A 25,054-nucleotide genomic window follows, 5' to 3' on the forward strand; every position below is an offset into this window, starting at 1 on the left:
ACTGGCAGCTCAGCCTCCTCGCCGGCGACCCTTCTTCTTGCAGCGCCGCCTCCTCGCTGGCTACCCTTCTTCTTGCAGTGCCGCCTCCTCGCCGGCGACCCTTCTTCTTGCAGCGCCGCCTCCTCGCCGGCGACCCTTCTTCTTGCTATGCGGCCTCCTCGCCGCCGACCCTTCTTCTTGCTGCGCGGCCTCGTCGATATGGTCAGGTAATCCACACCCCACCCACACCATCCTCCTCGTTTCCCGTCCCACATGCCCCGACTGACGGAGCGACACCTTCCACCAAAATCACTGCCCCCTCCTCCAATTAAGCGCCGCCCACAGCCATTTTACACGCAGTATAACGTGGAGCTGAGTAGCATGCGGCCGCACGCGTGAACGAGGTCGCTATGGCTGACATGCGTGTCGACCGCCAGATCTTGGAGGAGCACCTCGTCTTCGAGGCCACCGTCGACACCACCGCGCGGTGGTCTACTTTAAAATACAGTTCGTGATGTTTTCTCGAGGCCACCGCCAGTGCCTTCTAGTGATTTGTACTCTGTAATGTTAATATGCAATCTGATGTTCAGTTAACAGTTTGGTCCTCTGAAATGTAATGTTCAGTTAACACTTTGGTCCAACAATTGCTACATTTTGTAGTACTGTTCTCAAGCATTCTTTGTTTTGTTAACTGTCTTATCTTCTAGTACATGTTTCTATTCTGCAATGTCGTGCTCAGTTAACTATTTTGGTTCATTTGGTCTGCTGTCCATTTAACTGTTTGGTTCAGTTCTGCAATTTGATTTTCATTTGTTGTGGGTACAATTTTGTATTGTTATGCATGTGACACCAATCGAATTTGGCTGTACTCAATACATATTCTACTGATAGTATGGCAACTCTCAGTTAACCAGATCAAGATCTTCCTTATGTATGTTGTAGGGAAACAATGGGAGACACCGCGGTTTACCATCAAGGTTTGTTCAAGCAGGGTCCTTTGGCTAATAGCACATTATTGTGCAGTTGCGGGAATCATTCTAATATTTAGGTTTCTTACAATTTGGTCTTGCACATGTAGGTCCTGCTGTCAGAGGCTTAGACCCACTGTTCGACCCATTTTGCATATGGGGAAATGAGATGTCCATGAATATCAGTCAAGTCAAGAAACTCAGAAAGATTGTTAGGATGAAGAAACTTGATGAATAACAGCAAGATCTTTGTTTGCACAATGAAGAAGACATTAGTCAACTATAGGATGGTACCAACTCTTTTACCTTGTTTTTACCCCTTGCGCCATTTCAAAATTTACAACAACGATTTATGCATAGCTTTGTTTTCAATACTTTTCAAAGCAGTTCACCGATGATTACCTCTAAAACCACCTGCATGATCAAGAGGCGAAGAAGGTATTCATTCAACACCCACGGTACAATATTGAAGTCTTGCTGAAGAGGACGAAGGTTGGGCGGGCAATTATCCATAGCCACTGGCCTAAAGTTGCAAGGACATTCAACATCACTGAAGGCTCAATATTTGCATTCCGCTTCTGCAGTTTCCCAGATGAGATTCATCTGTCTATTTACCGTGTATGATGCTACTTTCCAAAGGTTTTTGATGATGCATGTGAAACTTGGTGCTGTTGTGTAATGGCGTAACTGAGTGCCGAAGCTATCTGATGTAATTCGATTATGAAATCCTGGTTGCTTTTATACGGATATGAAATATCTGGCGTGTTTTATAAGAAATATTAGTTTGATTAGTACATGGATTATCAATAATAGACTAATTACCCTGCTTATTGGGGTTTTCTATTGCAAACGGTTACTCAGACAACACCGTGGGCGATGAACTCAAACAACCCGCACGGTTTCTAGAAAGTAGGCGTGTTCGATCAACTAACAATCACACACGGCTTCCGGCAGCGAACTGTTTGCGTTAGGCCACCTTGCACAAACGTTTCCACACAAAGAACTGTGTGGGATGTACATACCTACGGAAATGATTTTCTGGGATTCACCGTGTGGGATGTACATACCTACGGAAATGATTTCTGGGATTCACCGTGTGGGATGTACATACCTACGGAAATGATTTCTGGGATTCACCGTGTGGGATGTACATACCTACGGAAATGATTTCTGGGATTCACCGTGTGGGATGTACATACCTATGGAAATGATTTCTGGGATCCACCTTGTGGGATGTACATACCTACGAAAATGATTTCTGGGATTCACCATGTGGGATGTACATACCTACGGAAATGATTGGATTTCCATGCCTCGCCCGATCGAACACGGCTCCAGCCTGGGTCCCACGAGGGTCTATCCTCGACGATTTCTGGGTCGTGTGGGAAGGACCCCCCTATCGCCCACACTCACTTGGCGATGGTTCCAAATGCCGTCGCGGAAAGGGGTTTTAAACCGTTTGTTTAGGACGTTGTTGTACCAGTGAGTTAATCTTCCAGATGATAATGTTATTGACAGAGTTCTTCAATCACCGCCACCAAACTACAAAGGCTTTGTGATGAACTATAATATGCAAGGGACGGATAAGACAATTCCCGAGCTCTTCGCTATGCTCAAAGCTGCGGAGGTAGAAATCAAGAAAGAAAATCAAGTGTTGATGGTTAACAAGACCACTAGTTTCAAGAAAAAGGGCAAGGGAAAGAAGGGGAACTTCAAGAAGAATGGCAAGAAAGTTGTCAGTCCCAGGAAGAAGCCCAAGTTTGGACCTAAGCCTGAAACTGAGTGCTTCTATTGCAAAGGGACTGGACACTGGAAGCGGAACTGCCCCAAGTGTTTGGCGGATAAGAAGGATGGCAAAGTGAACAAAGGTATATTCGATATACATGTTATTGATGTGTACCTTACTAATGCTCATAGTAGCACCTGGGTATTTGATACTGGTTCTGTTGCTCATATTTGCAACTCGAAACAAAGGCTACAGATTAAACGAAGATTGGCTAAGGACAAGGTGACGATGCGCGTCAGGAATGGTTCCAAGGTCGATGTGATCGCCGTCGGCACGCTACCTCTACATCTACCTTCGGGATTAGTTTTAGACCTGAGTAATTGTTATTTGGTGCCAGCGTTGAGCATGAACATTATATTTGGATCTTGTTTGATGCGAGATGGTTATTCATTTGCATCAGAGAATAATGGTTATTCTATTTATATGAGTAATATCTTTTATGGTCATGCACCCTGGAAGAGTGGTCTATTTTTGTTGAGTCTCGATCGTGGTGATACACATATTCATAATATTGATGCCAAAAGATGCAAAGTTGATAATGATAGTGCAACATATTTGTGGCACTGCCGTTTAGGTCATATTGGTGTAAAGCGCATGAAGAAACTCCATGCAGATGGACTTTTGGAGTCAATTGATTATGAATCATTTGATGCTTGCGAACCATGCCTCATGGGCAAGATGACTAAGTCTCCGTTCTCCGGAACAATGGAGTGAGCTACTTACTTATTGGAAATTATACATACGGATGTATGAGGTCCGATGAGTGTTGAGGCTCTCGATGGGTATCGTTATTTTCTAACCTTCCTAGATGATTTGAGCAGATATGGGTATATCTACTTATGAAACACAAGTATGAAACATTTGAAAAGTTCAAAGAATTTCAGAGTGAAGTGGAAAATCATCATAACAAGAAAATAAAGTTTCTACGAACTGATCGTGGAGGCGAATATTTGAGTTACGAGTTTGGTCCTCATTTAAAACAATGTGGAATAGTTTCGCAACTCACGCCACCTGGAACACCACAACGAAATGGTCTGTCCGAACATCGTAACCGTACTTTATTAGATATGGTGCGATCTATGATGTCTCTTACCGATTTACCACTATCGTTTTGGGGTTATGCATTAGAGACAGCTGCATTCACGTTAAAATAGGGCACCTTCTAAATCAGTTGAGACGACACCGTATGAACTGTGGTTTGGCAAGAAACCAAATCTGTCGTTTCTTAAAGTTTGGGGTTGCGATGCTTATGTGAAAAAGCTTCAGCCTGATAAGCTTGAACCCAAATCGGAGAAGTGCATCTTCATAGGATACCCAAAAGAAACTGTTGAGTACACCTTCTATCTCAGATCCGAAGGCAAAATATTTGTTGCTAAGAATGGATCCTTTCTAGAGAAGGAGTTTCTCTCGAAAGAAGTGAGTGGGAGGAAAGTAGGACTTGATGAGGTAACTGTACCTTCTCTTGAATTGGAAAGTAGCTCGTCACAGAAAACCGTTCCTGTGATACCTACACCAATTAGTGAGGAAGCTAATGATGATGATCATGAAACTTTAGATCAAGTTACTACCGAACCTCGTAGGTCAACCAGAGCACGTTCCGCACCAGAGTGGTACGATAATCCTGTTCTGGAAGTCATGTTACTAGACCATGACGAACCTACGAACTATGAGGAAGCGATGATGAGCCAAGATTCCGCGAAATGGCTTGAGGCCATGAAATCTGAGATGGATCCATGTATGAGAACAAAGTGTGGACTTTGGTTGACTTGCCCGATGATCGGCAAGCCATAGAAAATAAATGGATCTTCAAGAACAAGACTGGCACTGACGGTAATGTTACTGTCTACAAAGCTCGACTTGTTGCAGAAGGTTTTCGACAAGTTCAAGGAGTTGACTACAATGAGACCTTCTCACCCGTAGCGATGCTTAAGTTTGTCTGAATGATGTTAGCAATTGCCTGCATTTTATGATTATGAAATCTGGTAAATGGACGTCAAAACTGCATTCCTTAATTGTTTTCTAAAAGAAGAGTTGTATATGATGCAACCAGAAGGTTTTGTCGATCCTAAAGGTACTAACAAAGTGTGCAAGCTCTAGCAATCCATTTATGGACTGGTGCAAGCATCTCGGAGTTGGAATATACGCTTTGATAGTGTGATCAAAGCATATGGTTTTATACAGACTTTCGGAGAAGCCTGTATTTACAAGAAAGTGAGTGGGAGCTTTGTAGCATTTCTAATGTTATATGTGGATGACATATTGTTGATTGGAAATGATATAGAATTTCTTGAGAGCATAAAAGGATACTTGAATAAGAATTTTTCAATGAAAGACCTCGGTGAAGCTGCTTATATATTGGGCATCAAGATCTATAGAGATAGATCAAGACGCTTAATTGGACTTTCATAAAGCACATACCTCGATAAAGTTTTGAAGAAGTTCAAAATGGATCAATCAAAGAAAGGGTTCTTGCCTGTGTTACAAAGTGTGAAGTTGAGTCAGACTCAATGCCCGACCACTGCAGAAGATAGAGAGAAAATGAAGGTCATTCCCTATGCCTCAGCCATAGGTTCTATCATGTATGCAATGTTGTGTACCAGACCTGATGTGTGCCTTGCTATAAGTTTAGCAGGGAGGTACCAAAGTAATCCAGGAGTGGATCACTGGACAGCGGTCAAGAACATCCTGAAATACCTGAAAAGGACTAAGAATATATTTCTCGTTTATGGGGGTGATAAAGAGCTCGTCATAAATGGTTACGTCGATGCTAGCATTGACACTGATCTGGATGACTCTAAGTCGCAAACCGGATACATATTTATATTGAATGGTGGAGTTGTCAGTTGGTGCAGTTCCAAGCAAAGCGTCGTGGTGGGATCTACGTGTGAAGCGGAGTACATAGCTGCTTCGGAAGCAGCAAATGAAGGAGTTCATATCCGATCTAGGTGTGATACCTAGTGCATCGGGTCCAATGAAAATATTTTGTGACAATACTAGAGCAATTGCCTTGGCGAAGGAATCCAGATTTCACAAGAGAACCAAACACATCAGGAGATGCTTCAACCCCATCCGTGATCAAGTCAAGGAGGGAGACATAGAGATTTTCAAAATACATACGGATATGATTGTTGCAGACCCGTTGACTAAGCCTCTTCCACGAGCAAAACATGATCAGCAACAAGACTCCATGGGTGTTAGAATCATTACAATGTAATCTAGATTATTGACTCTGGTGCAAGTGGGAGACTGAAGGAAATATGCCCTAGAGGCAATAATAAAGTTGTTATTTATATTTACTTATTTCATGATAAATGTTTACTATTCATGCTAGAATTTTATTAACCGGAAACTTGATACATGTGTGGATAAATAAACAGAACTCAGTGTCCCTAGTATGCCTCTACTAGACTAGCTCGTTAATCAAAGATGGTTAAGTTTCCTAACCATAGACATGTGTTGTGATTTGATGAATGTCAGAGTACATGACCACGAGTAGCCTCATCAGCCTCCCACGGTATTTCAAGACATCGGGGCCGGCTGCGCCCCTCAAGAATCAAGGACCTAGGCGCCGACTTCTTGTGGCCGACTGGTCCAAGCGGCCGGCTGCCAGAAGACGGTAAAGCCCAGAAGACGGCCTCGAAGTGGGCCGACTCCCAGCAGGCAGCCTCTAGAGAGGCCGGTGATATGTCTCCAACGTATCTATAATTTATGAAGTATTCATGCTATTATATTATCCGTCTTGGATTTTTATGGGCTTTATTATGCACTTTTATTGTAGCGACCCGACCCGAATGGATCAAGTCTCTGTGCTTAAGTGTCATCCCTGGATCGGTATGCTGACACACATAGTACTCGAGGATTTATAACAGAGGTAAATCACATGTATAAAGTAACGTAAATACTATTACCTCATTCCAAATAGCGGAAGTAACAAGGTTGTGGATTCCCATCAACACCAACGGCAAAGTTGAGTGTAGAAATCGTAACCCTAACGTATCACTTACTCGTCGTAAGAATCCTGCAACATGAAACGTTGCAGCCCGAAAACGGGTCAGCATATGGAATATGCTTGCAAATTCACACCATAGAGAAATGATGAACAAAGGCTATCACTACATGCATATATGGCTGGTGGAAAAGCTCTATGGTTATAATGTTTTTGCGAAAAGCCAATTTTTCCCTACTGCAAAGGAATAAATTTTATTTAACTATCATGGTGGTTGTGAAACATTGAGATGGTTGACAGCATCTCAATCCCAATTAAGTATCATAATTAACCCAACAAGATTAATTAAAGTAACATGATGAGATCAATATGAATATCCAAAGACCAGAGACTCAAAATTGTCCATAACCGGGGACATGGCTAATCATGATTAGTTTGTACACTCTGCAGAGGTTTGTGCACTTTTCCCCACAAGACTCGATCGCCTCCGCTTGATTCTCGCACTACATGATGTTTGAGAAACGGATGACCGAGACACAGTCTTTCAGAAACAATAACTCTTTACTCCGGGTGGACAGTTACACCTACTTTTCCCTACATCTGCTAGCCCACCACTTCAAGAGATCATGTAACCTACTCAACTATGCTAGAGCCCATAATAGCTTGTGGCTGCACACGGAAGTTTCTAGCATGAATAATCTCATGATCCCTTTGAACCTGGGTGGCAGTCCAAAAGAAAAACAGGCAATCCTGGAATACCCAGGTACCTCAATCCACCCAGATGTGAGTTTTAGTTGCCACCTTAAGTAAACCATTAATTAACAATCTCACATCTGTCATGGTAACACTCAAACCCAATCCACGTCTACTAGCATAGCATAGCAATATGAGCAACATAGAAGTAACTCCCAAAGGTTTGATATTAAAACAGGGCAATAGGTACTACCTCAACTACTTCCCAATACCCACAATTTAATTAGATCATAATCATGCAATGTTTGAGGGTTGATCTAATGCAATAAAACTGGGTATGAAAGGGATATGATCAAAGTGTGAACTTGCCTGCAATGTTGATGAAGATGATTCGCACTCAATACTCTAGATAGATCTACTCGTCACACTCCGGTCAATCTATCGTAAGCAAGCAATGGTAACCACACATAAGCAATCACTCAAAAGATCAGAAAGAACGAGGAAAACAATTCGGAAAACTTCAAAACCAAGCAAATAACTCTTGCAACATAAAACAATTTCTAACAGTGCCAAAATTATGTGAATTTGGCCTTATCAAAAAGTTTAGGTCAAGAGCTTCGCTTTGCAAAAAGAATCAACTCAAACGGAGTTACGGAACTTAAGTTATGAACAAAAGAAGATGTGACAGGTTAACTGGATAGGTGAAAACAAGACGAAACCATAGGCGCTGGTTTCATCTAATTTGGATGAACGAGTAAAAAGTTATGCTATTTCAAAAAATCAGAGCCAAGCTGTTTTGAAGAAAAAAATAGCTACGGCTAAAAAAATTAGATCTAACGCATAAATACAGAGAACGAATAAATATACCTAAAAGACGACTTCGGAGTGAAGAGACAACTTCCAAAAGTCCCGCCCGAGAGGAGAAATATATTTTTTTCTTTAATAAATCTAGTCAAACCAAAATATTGATTTAACCCGAATCAGATGATTTTTGAAGTCTCTATGGATCTATATTTATTGGTGGAAAAAAGGCTTAAAGGTCAAAGGCTAGGCAATGTGGGACTAAACGTAGACGAAAAACAAAAGAAAGAAAAGAAAAGCGCATGGGCCTAAAGCTTCGGCCGGCCGCGCGCGTGCGTGCGGCAGTTTTTCTTTTTTTCAAACACTAAAAAAGGAAGAAAAAAAAATTAAGAAAAAGAAAAAAAAATCTGCAAACATAAGCAAAAAAACAACATGGGCCGGCATGGGTGCACTGTGCACGTAGGCGACGGATAAAATTTGGGCGGCACGTACAGTTTTTTTATTAGAAACAGAAAAGAAAACTGTATAACGAAAACAAAAATAAAATTGTACATAGGCATATTGTATATAAAAAATTTCAGAAAAAGATTTTCTACGACATGATCATTTTTCTAGCGTCAAATAAAATATAGAAAAAATCAGATAAATCAAACAGTGCTACTGCCTTAATAAAATCCAATAAAAATCATTTTAAAAATACCAAAATGATTTCAAATTTATTTCTCTCCAATTTTCTGATGTAGGGAATCATTTTACCCTAATTTCCATATATTTTATTTTTGGAGAAAAATAATTTGAATAAAAGCCAAATAACTCCAAATTGAAAATAATTTTCAAAATGACTTTAAATTAGATCCTTTTAAACTTCCAACTCATATTTCATATGTTTTGAAGAAGTCATTTTATCTTCTCTCATGAAAATCATTGAGTTGCTTAAAGTTTTTGAATTGGAAAATATTTCCAAATAAAATTCAAATATTTTCAACACCCCTTGTCATTTAAATAAATGGAAGAAGTCATGTCATCTTCTCTCCAGGGTTTTGTGGTAAAACAATTTGAATTCACGGAGATCATAAAAGAAAAAATGAAAGTTTGGGAAAGTCCTTTTATTCCCTCTCATTTAACTTTCAAAAGATTTCGAATTCACTCACTTTCAGTCAATCAATCAAACAATCAATCCAATCTATCTGTTTATTATAACATTCCAAAATTTAGAATTTTGGGATGTTACATTTATATTACTTTTGGAACTAACCTATTGACCCAGAGCCCAGTGCCAGTTTCTGTTTTTTTCCTTGTTTTAGTGTTTCGAAGAAAAGGAATATCAAACGGAGTCCAAACGGAATGAAACCTTCGGAAAAGTTATTTTTGGAAAGAAAGCAATACGGGAGACTTGGAGTGCACGTCAGGGGATCAACGAGGAGAGCACGAGGCAGGGGGGCGCCCACCCCCTGGGCGCGCCCTCCACCCTCGTGGGCCCCTCGTGGCTCCCCTTACCGACTTCTTTCGCCTATATATTCCCATATACCCTAAAACCATCGGGGAACAGAATAGATCGGGAGTTTCGCCGCCGCAAGCCTCTGTAGCCACCAAAAACTAATCGGGACCCTGTTCCGGCACCCTGCCGGAGGGGGGATCCCTCACCGGTGGCCATCTTCATCATCCCGACGCTCTCCATGACGAGGAGGGAGTAGTTCACCCTCGGGGCTGAGGGTATGTACCAGTAGCTATGTGTTTGATCTCTCTCTCTCGTGTTCTTGAGGTGATACGATCTTGATGTATCGCGAGCTTTGCTATTTTAGTTGGATCTTATGATGCTCCTTCCCCTCTACTCTCTTGTAATGGATTGAGTTTCCCCTTTGAAGTTATCTTATCGGATTGAGTCTTTTAATGATTTGAGAACACTTGATGTATGTCTTGCGTGGGATACCCGTGGTGACAATGGGGTATTCTATTGATCCACTTGATGTATGTTTTGGTGATAAACTTGCGGGTTCCGCCCATGAACCTATGCATAGGGGTTGGCACACGTTTTCGTCTTGATTCTCTAGTAGAAACTTTGGGGCACTCTTTGAGGTTCTATGTGTTGGTTGAATAGATGAATCTGAGATTGTGTGATGCATATCGTATAATCATTCCCACAGATACTTGAGGTGACATTGGAGTATCTAGGTGACATTAGGGTTTTGGTTGATGTGTGTCTTAAGGTGTTATTTTACTACGAACCCTAGGGCTGTTTGTGACACTTATAGGAATAGCCCAATGGATTGATCGGAAAGAATAACTTTGAGGTGGTTTCGTACCCTACCATAATCTCTTCGTTTGCTCTCCGCTATTAGTGACTTTGGAGTGACTCTTTGTTGCATGTTGAGGGATAGTTATATGATACAATTATGTTATTATTGTTGAGAGAACTTTCACTAGTGAAAGTATGAACCCTAGGCCTTGTTTCCTAGCATTGCAATACCGTTTACGCTCACTTTTACCATTAGTTACCTTGCTGTTTTTATATTTTCAGATTACAAAAACCTATATCTACCATCCATATTGCACTTGTATCACCATCTCTTCGCCGAACTAGTGCACCTATACAATTTACCATTGTATTGGGTGTGTTGGGGACACAAGAGACTCTTTTTTATTTGGTTGCAGGGTTGTTTGAGAGAGACCATCTTCATCCTACACCTCCCACGGATTGATAAACCTTAGGACATCCACTTGAGGGAAATTTGCTACTGTCCTACAAACCTCTGCACTTGGAGGCCCAACAACGTCTACAAGAAGAAGGTTGTGTAGTAGACATCAAGCAGTTTCTGGCGCCGTTGCCAGGGAGGCTAGGTAAGCGGCACTCACACCCCGTCAACCAAGCTCTTTTCTGGCGCCGTTGCCTGGGAGGTGAGTGCTTGAAGATATATCTTTAGATCTTGCAATCGAATCTTTTAGTTTCTTGTTTTATCACTAGTTTAGTTTATAAAAGAAAACTACAAAAAATGGAATTAAGGTTGCCTCATATGCTTCATCTTTTTACTGTCTTTCGTGAAAATGATGGGATGGAAAATTGTGCTCAAGTACTAGAAGAAGAATTACATAGAATGCTTGGCATAAAATATGTGAATGATGAGCATGATTGCAATGTTGTTAGTATGAATTCTTTGAATACCTTTGATGCTAATGATATGCAAAGCCACAAGCTTGGGGATGCTATGTTTGATGAGGATGATATGTTTAGTCCCCCAAGTTTTGATGAGGAAATTTATTATGATGAAAGCATGCCTCCTATTTATGATGATTATTGTGATGACATGTATGCTATAAAGAATAAATATAACCATGAAACTTCTCATCATGATTTTAATTTTCAATTGGATTATGCTTCACATGATAGTTATTTTGTTGAGTTTGCTCCCACTATTATTCATGAGAAGAAATTTGCTTATGTGGAGAGTAACAAAATTTCTATGCAAGTAGATCATGAAAAGAATGCTTTAGGTGCTGGTTATATTGTGGAATTCATTCATGATGCTACTGAAAATTATTATGAGAGAGGATCATGTGCTTCTACATATTGCAATAATATCAAGTTTCCTCTCTATGTGCTTAAAGTTTTAAAGTTATGCTTGTTTTGCCTTCCTATGCTAGTTGATTATTGTTCCCATAAATTGTTTGCTCACAAAATCCCTATGCATAGGAAGTGGGTTAGACTTAAATTTGCTAGTCATATTCTTCATGATGCTCTCTTTATGTTTCAATTCCTATCTTCTATGTGAGCATCATTGAAATCATCATGCCTAGCTAGGGGCGTTAAACGTCAGCGCTTGTTGGGAGGCAACCCAATTTTATTTTAGTTTTTTGCTTTTTGGGTCTGTTTAGGAATAAATAATTCATCTAGCCTCTGGTTAGATGTGGTTTTATGTTTTATTTAGTGTTTGTGCCAAGTTAAACCTATAGGATCTTCTTGGATGATAGTTATTTGATCTTGCTGAAAATTCCAGAAACTTTCTGTTCACGAAAACAATTGTTGAAAATCACCAGAACGTGATAAAATACTGATTCCAATTGCAGCAGATCAATAATAAAATTATCTAGGTCTTCCTATTTTGGTAGAATTTTTTGAGTTCCAGAAGTTTCTGTTAGTTACAGATTACTACAGACTGTTCTGTTTTTGACAGATTCTTTTTTTCGTGTGTTGTTTGCTTATTTTGATGAATCTATGGCTAGTAAAATAGTTTATAAACCATAGAGAAGTTGGAATACAGTAGATTTAACACCAATACAAATAAAGAATGATTTCATTACAGTACCTTGAAGTGGTGTTTTCTTTTCTTTCGCTAACGGAGCTTACGAGTTTTCTGTTGAGTTTTGTGTTGTGAAGTTTTCAAGTTTTGGGTAAAGATTCGATGGACTATGGAATAAGGAGTGGCAAGAGCCTAAGCTTGGGGATGCCCAAGGCACCCCAAGATAATATTCAAGGATAACCAAGAGCCTAAGCTTGGGGATGCCCCGGAAGGCATCCCCTATTTCGTCTTCGTTCATCGGTAACTTTACTTGGGGCTATATTTTTATTCACCACATGATATGTGTTTTGCTTGGAGCGTCAATTTATTTTATTTTGTTTTGCTTGCTGTTTGAATAAAGTACCAAGATCTGAAATTCTTAAATGAGAGAGAGTCTACATAATTATTTAATTACTCATTGATCTTCACTTATATCTTTTTGGAGTAGTTTGTCATTTACTCGTGTGCTTCACTTATATCCTATGAGTAAATGGTTGAATGAATTGAATATCATAAATCTGAAATTATATATGTTTCATATGCTTATCCCATGGGGAGTAATGCCTTCACATATAAGAAGTAGAGGTTGTAAATTTATTGAAGGATAGCAAACATTGTATTGGTCACTTGAACAATTCATGAAAGAATATTGAAGGAAGAGAGATTTCACATATAATACTATCTTGGACATCTTCTATGATTGTAAGCCCCATTAATTATTTTCAAACCTGAGCAAATTAGTTGAAGTTGGACAAGGAAGACAACATAATGAGTTATGCTTGGGTATATTTGTATAGAAGTTATATTGTTATGGATCCTCTAACATGTGGTGCTTGCTATTTAGAATCCTTTGCTAGCCAAAATATCTGTACTAAGAGGGAATACTGCTTGTGCATCCAAATCCCTTGAACCAAGTTTCTTCCATGAGTGTCCACCATATCTACCTATATACGGTATTTACCTGCCGTTCCAAGTAAATTTGCATGTGCCAAACTCTAAACCTTCAAATAATAATCTGTTTTGTATGCCCGAATCGCTCATGTAGCGACTAGGGGTTAGCATTATCTTCCATGCTAGGTGGGTTATTCTCACGGTGAGTGGACTCCACTCATCATTCACGAGAAAAATGGCTCGTAACTGGGATGCCCAGTCCCATGATCCAAAGATCGAAATCAAATCAAAAATAATTGCAAACAAAACTCCCCCAGGATTGATGTTAGTTGGAGGCACCCGTTGTTTCGGGCAAGCCATGGATTGATGATTGTTGGTGGAGGGGGAGTAAAATCTTTACCTTTCTGTTTGGGAACCGCCTATAATGTATGTAGTATGGAAGATATTGGGAACTCTTGGTCGTTATGTTGACAATGAAAGCATACCTCTCAAAATTATTTTCATCTCTGTTTTTGCTTCGAGCTCTAGCACCTCTGCAAATCCCTGCTTCCCTCTGCGAAGGGCCTATCTTTTACTTTTATGAAAGAGTTAGTAGTATTCCTTCTCATTCAAACCTACTCTTTAGTTGGCAAGCATCATGTGATGGAAAGATCTGAGCATATATGGCCATTCAAATATATTTGATCATGAATTATTATTGTTGACAATTATCTATATGATAAATAAGTTGGGAGGCAAAACATTAAGCCCCTATCTTTCTCTGTGTTCGATGGATGCTATTTGTTCTAAAAATATGCTTTGAGTGGTAGAAATCATGGAAGACTAAAATATAGTTGAGTATGTGAAGTTTGCTGAATCAAAGCTCTGACATAGACTCTTCCTGAAAATAAGATGAATTGTAATTGTTTGATGACTAATAACACGGTTTGTTAGTTTTCAAGAAAGTTTGTGACCTATACTTTAACATGTGAATAGCTTGTTATTTGATCATGAAAAGTTTTATGAGTTGAGCTACTGTTATGACATATAATGATGCTAGAAAAGGTGATTGAAATTATCATTGATCAAACTTATGCACCTCCTAGCATTCACACTTCATAAATTCTTTCTTTTATCATTTACCTACTCGAGGACGAGCAGGAATTAAGCTTGGGGATGCTGATACATCTCCAACATATCTATAATTTATGACGTATTCATGCTATTATATTATCCGTCTTGGATGTTTATGGGCTTTATTATGCACTTTTATATTACTTTTGGGACTAACCTATTGACCCAGAGCCCAGAGCCAGTTTCTGTTTTCTTCCTTGTTTCAGTGTTTCGAACGGAGTCCAAACGGAATGAAACCTTCGGAAAAGTTATTTTTTGGAAAGAAAGCAATACGGGAGACTTGGAGTGCACGTCAGGGGATCAACAAGGAGAGCACGAGGCAGGGGGGCATGCCCACCCCCCTGGGCGCGCCCTCCACCCTCGTGGGCCTCTCGTGGCTCCCCTTACCGACTTCTTTCGCCTATATATTCCCATATACCCTAAAACCATCGGGGAACAGAATAGATCGGGAGTTCCGCCGCCGCAAGCCTCTGTAGCCACCAAAAACTAATCGGGACCCTGTTCCGGCACCCTGTCGGAGGGGGGATCCCTCACCGGTGGCCATCTTCATCATCCCGGCACTCTCCATGAAGAGGAGGGAGTAGTTCACCCTCGGGGCTGAGGGTATGTACCAGTAGCTATGTGTTTGATCTCTCTCTCTCTCTCTCTCTCTCGTGTTCTTGAGGTGATACGATCTTGATGTATCGCGAGCTTTGCTATTTTAGTTGGATCTTATGATGCTCCTCCCCCTCTAATCTCTTGTAATGGATTTAGTTTCCCCTTTGAAGTTATCTTATCGGATTGAGTCTTTTAATGATTTGAGAACACTTGAGGTATGTCTTGCGTGGGATACCCATGGTGACAATGGGGTATTCTATTGATCCACTTGATGTATGTTTTGGTGATCAACTTGCGGGTTCCGCCCATGAACCTATGCATTGGGGTTGGCACACGTTTTCGTCTTGATTCTCCGGTAGAAACTTTGGGGCACTCTTTGAGGTTCTATGTGTTGGTTGAATAGATGAATCTGAGATTGTGTGATGCATATCGTATAATCATTCCCACGGATACTTGAGGTGACATTGGAGTATCTAGGTGACATTAGGGTTTTGGTTGATGTGTGTCTTAAGGTGTTATTTTACTACGAACTCTAGGGTTGTTTGTGACACTTATAGGAATAGCCCAATGGATTGATCGGAAAGAATAACTTTGAGGTGGTTTCGTACCCTACCATAATCTCTTTATTTGTTCTCCGCTATTAGTGACTTTGGACTGACTCTTTGTTGCATGTTGAGGGATAGTTATATGATACAATTATGTTATTATTGTTGAGAGAACTTGCACTAGTGAAAGTATGAACCCTAGGCCTTGTTTCCTAGCATTGCAATACCGTTTACGCTCACTTTTACCATTAGTTACCTTGCTGTTTTTATATTTTCATATTACAAAAACCTATATCTACCATCCATATTGCACTTGTATCACCATCTCTTCGCCGAACTAGTGCACCTATTCAATTTACCATTGTATTGGGTGTGTTGGGGACACAAGAGACTCTTTGTTATTTGGTTGTAGGGTTGTTTGAGAGAGACCATCTTCATCCTACACCTCCCACGGATTGATAAACCTTAGGTCATCCACTTGAGGGAAATTTGCTACTATCCTACAAACCTATGCACTTGGAGGCCCAACAACGTCTACAAGAAGAAGGTTGTGTAGTAGACATCAGCCGGCTCTAGGCAGGCGGCCCCAAGCGCCCTCAAAGTTTGCACCACATTATGACGACAAGACAGGGCGTGGCAATACTATGCCCTGCCACCCCCAAATCCAGGGCCAAGCGTGGCCACAGTGCGCCATACCAGACGGAGATCTCCCGCCCGGCGCAACACTGTTGCCACTCTGCCCATGAAATCACCCACAACAGGGGGAGCCATGCCCCCATGACGGGCTATCGGTACTGCCCGCATGCAGCGGGCCCTACCTGTCCGTGAGGAGCCAGAAGGCGGTGAGCCCTGACCAGTCGACTTAAGGAGAGGCCGGCCCCTAACCAGGCGGCCCTCCTCTCCTTGGAGTTTGTGCGCCATTAAACCAGAAGAGACGGGGAGTGGCTACAGTGAACGCCCGCCAGGCGGCGGTACTGTAGCCACGCCTCCCCCGACCAAGCATGCGTCATTAGTAGCACGGCTACAGTGTTGAGCAGCCGGCAAGACCCGCAAGCGGCGGGTGCGGCTTGTGGGCCGAGTACGAGACAGCTAGTGGGGCCCACCAGGCGGCGGGCCCCAGTGGTCGGCGGAGAAGCCGGCGACCGTAGACACTGACGGCCGGGTCCTACACCCGACCGGATTACCTTTGTATCCCTGGGGGGTAGGCCTATATAAACCCCCCAGGGCACCCATGCAAAGGTTTCAGACTCTAGTTCTCACACACACCCATATAGAGAGAGGAAGCTAGGGCTAGCCTTGTTCTTCTTCCCCCTCTACAGAAACAGCTCAAGGAGCAAGCTTGTAGCCACCATTGTTGCTTGAGTGATCATGCGGAGACCCCGCGGAGCAGGACTAGGGATGTTATCTCCTAGGAGAGCCCCGAACTTGGGTAAAGTGCGCCGACGTTCGTGTCTACACCTTCTCCCATTTCCAGGCACCGGCGATGTCTTACTAGCTCCCACCATGATTAGCCATCCTTTGGCATATGTCGCACCAAACCCCCGACATTTGGCGCCCACCGTGGGGCTAGGTGCACCATTGTCCGGAGATCTGTTCTGGACGGGAACCTTGTTCCTCCCTAGCGAGCGCAGCCAGCCCGGCATGCCCGATGGCGTTAACACCGACGCGCTGCGTGGTGCAGAGCTTGCCTGCGCAGCAGCTGGCCTCGCTGACCTTGTTGGCGAGATCCGCCTCCCCGACGAGCCCGCGCCAGGCGCGGGCGCAGCCAGCTCCGAGAGCTGCCTCGTCGATCTCCTTGGCAATCTCGACATCGCCAACAAGCCCGCCTCCGACCTGGAGTCGATCGGCTCCACCGACCCGATGCTTGTCGACTCCGACACCGTGTCCGTTGACGCCTTCCCCACCAACGTGGTGGGCATCAATGACCCTCTCCCTCGCGCCGACATCGGCGGCAGCACCGTCACGGAGGTGCTCGTCAACAGCCACGATGGAGCATCTGGTGGCGGCACCCAAGACCCGCTCGAGGAGCGCTACGAGACTTGTCTGCACCCATCGCAAAAGATGCTGACGCCGAGACGCTGGAAGCCCGCCGCGTCTTGCTCGTTGAAAGCGCCAAATAATTGGCCACCATGAGACTCCTCTCAGAGGCCTACCAGCGCGAGTTCGACCGTGCTGTTGGCGGCACGCCGGTTGCTGGCGGGCCCAGCCGCATCGTCACGGTCCGACAGCGCGGTGCTGCCATCGCTAGCATATTTGGGGTAGATCACCCTATTTACGCCACGCCTGCGGAGAACATACGAGCTGCCCAGGCGGCATCTGATGAGCTGGACCACCTCGAGGGCGACGAGCACTGCTGCATGACGGAGCGCGTTCAGCAGCTCATTGACGCGGCCGCCACGCAACAAGAAGCCGGCTGCCGCGCAGAAGGACCCGGCCAGCGGGTTGAGAACCCGCCCCCTCGCCGAGAAGGAGTCGGAGAGAATGACGCACGCCACCGGATCTACCGCCTTGCTCGATCCCAGGCGCTAGAAGAAGAAGACGCATTGGGCCCGCCTTGTTTCGGCCCCCGCATACGCGACGAGCCCTTCCCCAAAGGGTTCTCGCTCCCACGAGATACGCCCAAGTACAACGGCTCCGTGAAGCTGGAGGACTGGTTGGTCGACTACTCCACCGCAGTCAGCATAGCGAACGGCAACAAGCGCGTTGCCGTAAAGTACGTTCCACTCATGCTCCAGGGCACGGCCCGGACATGGCTGAACAGCCTGAAGCCCCGCAGCATCAACAGCTGGGTAGATTTCACTGAGGTCTTCGTCCGCAACTTCACCAACACGTACAAGTGGCCGCCCAAGCCCCGCCAGCTCTCGCTGTGCGTTCAAGGCCCTGACGAGTCCACCCGCGACTACCTGACGCGGTGGGCTGAATAGCGCAACTCCTGCGAAGGGGTGCACGAGGTGCAGGCCATAGAGTACTTCACCGCCGGGTGCCGAGAAGGCACCCTCCTCAAGCATCGACTCCTCTGCGACGAGCCAGCTACACTTGAGGAGCCGCTGATCATAGCAGACAAGTACGCCACTGCCGACTCCTCCATGAAGGCGGAACTCCGGGTGGAAACCTCTGGGAAGGTGCTCCCTCCGGCTCCCAGAACGCCGGCTGGTGACTCCATTCGGCGCCAACAGCAGAACGACAACAAGCACAAAGCCCCGATGCCGGCTCCTACCAGCCGGTAGGTGGCAACAGTCGAAGACCAGCAGCCAGAGGGGCAGGCTTTACCCAAGCGTCAGAAGGGTGGCAAGTCAGCTTGGCTGCCCGCCTTTTCCTATGAGCAAACCCTCGATGCCCCTGCAAATTCCACAGCGGTGCGAAGCCGTCCAACCACACCACATGGAAGTGCCACTGGCTCACCCGAATCTCCAAAGGTGAAGGACTGCTGCCTCCCCCGCCTGCTAGCCAGCCGCTGCCGCCTCCTCAGCAGCCCGCGGCTCGTCCAGCAGTCGGCGCCATCCAAGATGAATTTCCTGAAGAGCATGGAGCCTACATTGTCTTCACCAGCCAGGCTGACGACAAGCGCAGTCGGCGTCAGCAACACCAAGAGGTCAACACTGTCGCCTCTGAAGTCCCAGAATACATGCACTAGTCCGAGAAGCCCATCAGCTGGAGCCGAGCTGACCATCCTGAAGTGATGCCTTCCCCGGGTTCTTATGCCCTGGTATTGGATGCTACCTTTGCAACAGAGAGGCGAGCTACTCGTTTTTCCTGAGTCCTGATAGATGGCGGCAGCAGCATCAACATCCTTTACCGCGATACCATGGAGAAGTTGAGCATCAAAGTGAAGCAGCTCCAGCCCAGCCGGACTTTCTTCCACGGCATTGTGCCCGGTCTTTCCTGCTCGCCAATCGGCAAGATCAAGATAGATTTCCTCTTCGGAGACAAGAATCATTTTCGCCGTGAAGCCATTTGGTTTGAGGTGGTGGACCTGGAGAGCCCTTACCATGCACTACTTGGCCGACCTGCTCTAGCCAAGTTCATGGCAGTACCACATTATGCATACCTCAAGATGAAGATGCCAGGAACCAAGGGCATTATTACTATAGCTGGAGACTACAAGAAGTCGGCCGACTGTGCTGCAGCCAGCAGCCAGCTGGCCGAGTCCCTGGTAATCGCCGCTGAAAAGAAGCTCCTGGACCGGGTGGTGGCCATGGCCAGCAAGCAGCCGGACCTGTCACCAGAACCCAAAGAGTCAGAAACCCAGGGCTCTTTCCAGCCGGCCAAAGAAACAAAGGAGATTCCTTTGGACCCTGAGCACCCGGAGAGGCACGCTTTCATAGGTGCTAACCTTGATAGCAAATAGGAAAGCGAGCTTGTTGATTTCCTCCATGAGAATTGGGATATCTTTGCATGGTCTCCCAAAGACATGCCGGGTGTCCCGACGGATTTCACCGAGCACAAACTACATGTCAGAGCAGATGCCAAACCAGTCAGACAACCCCTCCGCCGACTGTCGGAAGAAAAAAGAAGAATTGTTGGTGAAGAGATAGCCCGGCTCCTAGCAGCCGGCTTCATCATGGAAGTTTTCTTCCCAGAATGTCTTGCCAACCCAGTCCTTGTACTGAAGAAGAATAACAAGTGGCACATGTGCATTGATTACACCAGTCTCAACAAAGCCTGCCCCAAGGACCCATTTGCTTTGCCTCAGATTGACCAAGTGATTGACTCCACAGCCGGATTTGAGCTATTGACTTTCATGGATGCCTACTCAGGGTATCACCAGATCAAGCTGAACCCGGCCGACCGCCTGAAGGCCACCTTCATCACACCATTCGGAGCCTTCTGCTACCTAACCATGACATTCGGCTTGAGAAATGCCGGTGCCACCTTTCAGCGATGCATGCAGAAGTGCCTCCTCAAGCAGCTCGGCAGAAATGCCCACATCTATGTAGACGATATTGTGGTGAAGACGGTGAAACGCGGGACTCTCTTAGAAGATCTCAAGGAAACCTTTGAAAATCTGCGCTGATTTCAAATCAAGCTCAACCCGGAGAAATGTGTTCAGAGTACCAGCCGGCCCGCTCCTTGGCTTCCTGGTTTCAGAACGCGGCATTGAGTGCAACCCTGTGAAGATCAAAGCCATCGAGAGTATGGAGAAACCCACCCGACTGCGAGACGTCTAGAAGTTCACCGGCTGCTTGGCATCCATCAGCCGCTTCATCAGTCGGCTGGGCGAGAAGGCTCTTCCCCTGTACCAGCTCATGAAGAAGACCACTCATTTCGAGTGGAATGATAAGGCGGATGAAGCTTTTCTCCAGTTGAAGAAGATGTTGACCATGCCGCCTGTTCTGGCCGCTCCGGCTGCTAAGGAGCCCATGCTCCTCTACATTGCCGCCACCAGTCGGGTGTTAGCACGGTCGTGGTGGTGGAATGCAAAGAAGACGGAAAAGCACTGCCGGTCCGGAGGCATGTGTATTACTTAAGCGAGGTGCTGTCAGCCTCAAAGAAGAACTACCCTCACTACCAGAAGATGTGCTACGGCGTGCACTTTGCCACCAAGAAGTTGAAGCCATACTTTCAAGAGCACCCAATCACGGTTGTCTGCACTGCTCCGCTTGCTGAGATCATTGGAAGCCGAGATGCATCTGGCCGGGTGGCCAAGTGGGCCATCGAGTTGGCCCCCTACACCATCTTCTACCAGCCCCGCACCGCCATCAAGTCCCAAGCACTGGCCGACTTCCTCGTCGACTGGGCCGAGACCCACTACCTGCCGCCAGCTGCGGACTCCACTCATTGGCGGATGCACTTCGATGGCTCAAAGATGCGCACCGGTTTGGGAGCGGGCATCGTCCTCACCTCTCCCAAAGGCGACAAGCTCAGATATACATTGCAAATCCACTTTGCCGCCTCCAACAACGTGGCCGAGTATGAGGCACTCGTACACGGGCTTCGGCAGGCCAAAGAACTCGGCATCCGCCGGATCCTGTGCTACGACGACTCAGACTTGGTGGTCCAATAGTCGTCTGGTGACTGGGATGCCAAGGATGCAAACATGGCGAGCTACCGCTTCCTCGTCCAGCAGCTCAGTGGATACTTTGAAGGGTGTGAGTTCCTTCATGTGCCACGGAATGACAACGAGCAAGCTGATGCCCTGGCACGGATCGGCTCCACCCGTCAAGCAATACCAGCCGGCGTCTCCCTTTAGTGCCTCCACAAGCCGTCTATCAAGCCCTCGCCAGAATCAGACTCCATCTTCATGCCGGCTGCTCCTGGAACAGTTGGATCCAACTTGGGGACCTCAGCAGTCGGCCCGGGGACTTCGGCACGTGGCTCGGGGACTACTGCACTCACACCCGGCCCGGGGACTTCAGAACCCTGCCCGGGGACTACAGCAATCAGCCCGGGGACTTCAAAGTCCGGCTCAGGGACTTCAACAATGCAGCAAGCGGCGGGCGACTCCAACCCGCCGCCTCCCAACCCAACCGCCCTAGTACAAGTAGCTGTGGTAGAAGCAGATGAAATTCAAGCACCGTCATGGGAACAGCCCATCCTCAAGTTTTGGCAAACAAAGAGCTGTCGACTGATGAGATCTCGGCCCGGCAAGTGCAGCACCGAGCAGGGGCATACACGATAGTAAACAGAGAGCTTGTCAGGCGCAGCGTGACTGGGGTTTTCCAGCGCTGCGTGGAACCAGAGAAAGGTCAAGAAATCGTCAAAGATATCCACCAAGGCGAGTGCGGCCACCACGTGGCCTCCAGATCCCTTGTCGCCAAAGCTTTCTGCCATGGTTTCTTCTGGCCGACTGCTTTGGAAGACGCCAAGGAGTTGGTCAAGCACTGCAAAGGGTGCCAGAAATTTAGCTCCAAGCAACACCTACCGGCTTCTGCACTCAAGACCATCCCCCTCACTTGGCCCTTTGCCGTCTGGGGGCTGGATATGGTGGGACCATTCAAGACAGCACGCGGTGGCATGACCCATCTGCTTGTCGCCGTGGACAAATTCACCAAGTGGATCAAAGCAAAGCCAATCAAGAAAATCAATGGTCCGACTGTTGTGACCTTCATCGCAGATATCACCATCCGGTATGGTGTACCACACAGCATCATCACCAACAATGGCACGAACTTTGCCAAAGGCGCCTTGCCTCGTTGCTGTGCAACGCAGGGCATCCGACTGGACTTAGCGTCCGTTGCCCATCCGCAGTCAAACGGCCAAGTCGAGCGAGAAAATGGCCTCATTTTGTCTGGCATCAAGCCCCAACTGGTCGAGCCACTGGAGCGCTCGGCCAGCTGCTGGATCGACGAGCTGCCGGCCGTCCTATGGAGCCTCCGCACCACTCCAAACAAATCAACTGGCTTCACTCCATTATTTCTCGTATATGGTGCCGAGGCCGTCATCCCAACCGACATTGTGTTTGACTCGCCTCGCGTCACCATGTACACGGAGGCAGAAGCGAAGGAAGCACAAGAAGACGGTGTCGATCTGCTGGAAGAGGGCCGGCTGTTGGCACTCAGACGGTCCGCCGTCTACCAGCAGAGCCTGCGCCGATACCACAACCGGAAGGTCAAGCCTAGATCCTTCCAAGAGGGAGACCTTGTGCTCCGGCTGATCCAGCGAACAGCCGGCCAACACAAGCTCTCAGCCCCTTGGGAAGGCCCCTTCATCATCAGCAAAGCTTTGGGCAACGACTCCTACTACCTCATTGACGCATAGAAGCCTAGAGCACGCAAAAGAGACGACTCCGGCATGGAGTCGGAGCACCCATGGAATGCAAATCTCCTTCGAAGATTTTACAGTTGATGCAGTATGTACCATGCTACCTTTTGTATAAAGTGCTAAGACATCGGGTCCCTCGAGGAACACTCGGGGGCTACCCTTTTTATCTATATGATAAGTTCTATGCCTATGAATGTGTTATTTCATTATTCTACCTGGCACGGGGTTCGACCAGTCGGCCCGGGGGCTTGCCGCCTTGTACTATGTGAATGCTACCTTTAGTCGTACAAGTAGTGTGCCGGCACCTAAGCCCTCTCTTGCCACAAGCCGCAGCTCTCAGAGCGACTGTCCGACCGGCAAGAGTTAAAGGCAGGAAATGGTGCCCACATGAAAAATGGCTAAGGACTAAAGAATTTTCGTAGGCCGAGCCGGCTCCTCGCCTCGCCGACCGACTGCTGAGCAGCCGGCCGACCGGTTTCTAACTTCAATTGCTACACTCTACCAACGGCTAAAGTACTTGCCTTCCCAAAATGGCCAAGTACTTGACCCAGCCGCAGACCGAAGAGCGATTGTCCGGCTGGCAAGACGACAGCCAAGGGAAGGCGGCAAAGGAAAAATCCAAAGGAGTAGAAGATTAAGACAAGTCGGAAATCGGCAAAGACAATTTACACAGCAAAAGGCCCTTGGCCGGCATTCAACAGAGTTTGAATACACCCCCAGCGGGTGGAACTGTGCAAGTCTAACAAATTTGTTCAAAGAGATTACAAAACAGGAAAGAAAGATAACTTGGCCGCCTAGGCCAGAGGAGCAGCAGCCAGATCAGAAGGGTCGGCGGAGGTCGAGGCTCCGGGTGGTGGAACGGCCGTCTGGTTGGTCTCATCTTGGTCAGCATCGACAGCAGTCGGCTCGCCGGCGTGCCGTCCGTTGGTCGAAACCTGGTCGGGCTGAGGCCGGCTCTCGTCTTCATCATCCGGCGCATCGTCTTTGCCGTCCTCGTCATCATCTTCATCCTCCTCGCTTTCATCACTGGAGGCGATCTCCTCCACTGAGTCCTCGCCGCCTTCTGGGTTCAGCCGGAACCAGTTGGGCAGCACCTCGGCGCCCGCTTCGTCTAGCTCGAGGAGGAAGACGCTGGTGTCCGTGTACTCGGCGATCGCCGCGGCGTGGTGATAGAGCTCGGACGCCACCGCATCTAGTTCCTCGCCGGCTTCAGCATGGAGCGTGGCCAGCTGGTCTAAGTTTAGCCCAGGGTAGCACCCCTTGATGAATTCCAAGGCTCGGCGTGCACCCGCCCGGGCGGGGGAGCCCTTCCACGCCTCGATGCGACCGATGGCCACCACGAACCAGTCGGAGGTCCGACTGACGGTGCACAGAACGGGAGTACCCGGCCAGAGGGCGGAAACCACCTGGGCTTCGGCGCGCTGAAGACGGCGGAGGGCCCGATGCACCGGCTGGAGACGAGCCTGGATGGCGAGCATCTGCTCGGTGAGAGTCCGAGGGGCGTTGGGTGCGATTGTTGCACCATCCAGCCTCCTCTCGTCACGGCGAGCCTCGACGGCTTGGCTGGCGGCGACAGTGTAAACAGGGAAATACTCTGCATAAGAAGAAAAAAGAAATATGAAGCCAGATGCCTACTCATATGACAAGTCGGCAGGCGGAAGAAAAAGAAGGACAACTCACCATCGAGCAGGTCCTCGATTTTGCCGTAGCCGTCTGACAAGGCCTTCTCCTTCTCGACCCAGTTCGAGCGCTGAGTCTCG

The sequence above is a fragment of the Aegilops tauschii genome, chromosome 4 (genome assembly GCF_002575655.3).
Source record: "Aegilops tauschii subsp. strangulata cultivar AL8/78 chromosome 4, Aet v6.0, whole genome shotgun sequence".
Lineage (NCBI taxonomy): Eukaryota > Viridiplantae > Streptophyta > Magnoliopsida > Poales > Poaceae > Aegilops > Aegilops tauschii.